Here is a 2,776-nt window from a genome sequence, read left to right as displayed (position 1 = left end):
GAAGCTAGGAATAAGGATTTAGTGTAAAAATAATATTGATGCTATGCCATGTCACATTGACATTGGTATAAAAGGAGAGTACATGTAATTTTTCATATTTTTTGACACATTAATACAATTAATGTCCTCTCCCATCTTGCTCACAGCTTCTATGGCTTCTCTCTCTTTCCTATCTTTCTCACTCCAATTCTAGTCTTTCTCTCTCCTCGTCACTCTCTTTCTGTCTCTTCCTACAGTCTTTCTCTCTCTTCTACAGTCTTCTCTCTCTCTAGTTCTCTCTCTAAAATTTTCTTTTGGATTTTTAAATTTTAAAATAGGTAAATGGTGGATATTGAGTTGCAATGTGCGAACTTGGGCTTCGTGAAACTGACAAAACGACACATGTATACCACGATGTGTGAGCGACAGAGTTGATTGTATGACCAAATTGTTGACAAACATGGACCTAGAACTAGATTGGCTATGGTGGACCTCAGGGAAGTTACTATATGCATATCCTCTACATCACCTACGTTCAAGGACTATTTATAAATATCCATATATGTGAATTTTTCATGAATAAAACATAACCCTTTTCTATTCAATCTGTAAATAACTCCTTTATATTACACCCTTCTATATGTAAAAAATGTATAAAAATTGTATTTTAAAAATATCTTATTTTGAACCCACGTGATGCACACATATATTCATGAGTAACTTATGTGAGTCAAACACACGATACATTATCAGAATGAGGAATTGTAACTCAAGTGAATTAGGTTCCAAGATAGATTATCTTGGACTCATAAACACAATCTTGAGTGACTCAAACTGAAAGTACCATCACCTTGTAATGAGTGTCAACGAAGTACATGCCTTTATAGTTTTTTGGATAGTACCACTCTCCTTGTGCATATGGGATTTTGAACATCTCTTCCTAGATCATACATCATTTGTCTATCTTTTAGCCTCTTCAGGGCATACATCTAGCCCCTATGGGCAAGCATCCTTTTCTATTCTCAACACTCCCCCCTCAAATGATGAGTCTCTACCCTTGCTGGCTTTTTCCCCCTCTACATGATGACATGGCCCGAGAGACTAGCTCTTTGGCAGCCTAGTCAAGTTAAGGCTTGAAACTTTACATCTTTGGTAAGGGCTTTTTCATCCACTATGGGAAACAAGATCCACTATGGGAAGTAAAGATCCATGATGGAAAATTTTTGCCAAACATTTTGTTTGTAGCAGCGGAAAGTATATTCTTCTTCATGCTTCTTTAACATTCTTAAAATTTCATATTTGTCTTCATGCTCTTTTTGTTCGTTGTGGTTCTTATCTCTTTTGTTGGTGTGTGGTACTTCTCCTTTTTTTGCTTCAATCTTCTTGACACAGTCATTTTGCTTCATGCATTTACAAGTGAACACACTAATGGGTACATGGGCTTGGTTTGACAAACTCTCACACATGAGATGAATTCTGAGATACATGAATTTTTGGATTTTATTTGGCTTGACAACATATTCTTTCGTATTAGCAGTAATCTCATCATTGGTAATGATTTCACCATGATGGGTTGATATTAACATAGTGTGCACATGAAGAGGAACCATTGCAACATTATCATTCTTATACTAAATAATGACTTGAGTTTTCCCATAGGAAGAAGCCAGGCACAAGTACCATTCTTTCTTACCTTAGTTAGCTTTGCCCTAAGCTTGGTAGTAGCCAGGACATGACTCAAAGGCATCAATTCTTCTCTTTCATCTGCTGCATACCCAAACATGTAACCTTGGTCACCAGCTCCAATCTCCTTAGGCTTCTTGGTAAAATGCCCATGGGCACCTTAAGCAATGTCAAGACTCTATTGTTCAATGTTAACCAGAACCTTGCAGTGGTCAACATCTAGACCAACATCATCATAAACGAAACCAATCTCTCTGCATGTGTCCCACACAATCTTTACACACAATCTTTTCATAGTCCACCTTGGCTTTTGTGGTGATCTCACTAGAAATCATGACCATATTAGTCTTAATGCAACTTGCTCGTTTGATAAGCTGCCTTCAATGGTGTTGGGGTTTGGCATTGCGATGATGTTATTGCTTTTGCTACTACTTGCAAATCCATTCTCCCAAACCATAGCCATAGCCGATGTGATGAGAAACTGGCCCATTGGCCTTGAGGATTTGTTCAGTGCAGTAGAACACACTTTCAAATAAGAAATTAGATTGTCTAGGTCTTCCTTGACGACATAGTGACAAAGCCAAACCCTTGTGACCTCCCAGTCTCCTTGTTCAAAAATGAATCTTACTATGCCTAGTAGTGCTGCCAGTGATTGTGATGTAGCAGCAATGGTGCAAGTGGTGGCATTGCTGCAGGAAGAGCCATAGGTGGCTGCCAGCCTCCCTAGTAATAGGGCTATGGAGAGATGCACTTTGGAATTTTCTGGAGGATGACAATTTCCTGATCCTAGTTAGAGGGAGAGGGATGTTGGTACAACACCTCCAATGCAAACCTCAAACCAATTTTCTTGAGCAACACCTCCTTCCTTGAGCTCCTTCACCTCTTACAAGACAATGGATGTGTGGATGGCTTGAAGAAATAGGATTTTGATGGCATGTACAAGGAGAAAAATCAAAATAGGAAGGATTTAAAGTATGCAATGAAGAAGTAAAATGTGTCCACTAGCTATGTAGCTCAGCCATGGCTCTGATACCATGTTGAGAAATATGGACCTAGAACCATATCATCTATGGTGGATGCAAGTCAAACACACGATACATTATCAGAATGAGGA

General features: G+C 38.7%; 1 pseudogene; it reads right to left on the bottom strand.

Annotated features, from left to right (window-relative positions):
* Positions 1–1,169: 1,169 nt before the first annotated feature.
* On the bottom strand, positions 1,170–2,015 carry LOC148012332 (S-adenosylmethionine synthase 2-like; annotated as a pseudogene).
* Between the last annotated feature and the right edge of the window lie 761 nt (positions 2,016–2,776).

Source organism: Lygodium microphyllum, chromosome 27 (assembly GCF_053477565.2).
Source record: "Lygodium microphyllum isolate KBCC chromosome 27, Lygodium_microphyllum_v1.1.10, whole genome shotgun sequence".
Taxonomy (NCBI): domain Eukaryota; kingdom Viridiplantae; phylum Streptophyta; class Polypodiopsida; order Schizaeales; family Lygodiaceae; genus Lygodium; species Lygodium microphyllum.
This window is presented reverse-complemented; position numbering and strand designations above follow the sequence as displayed.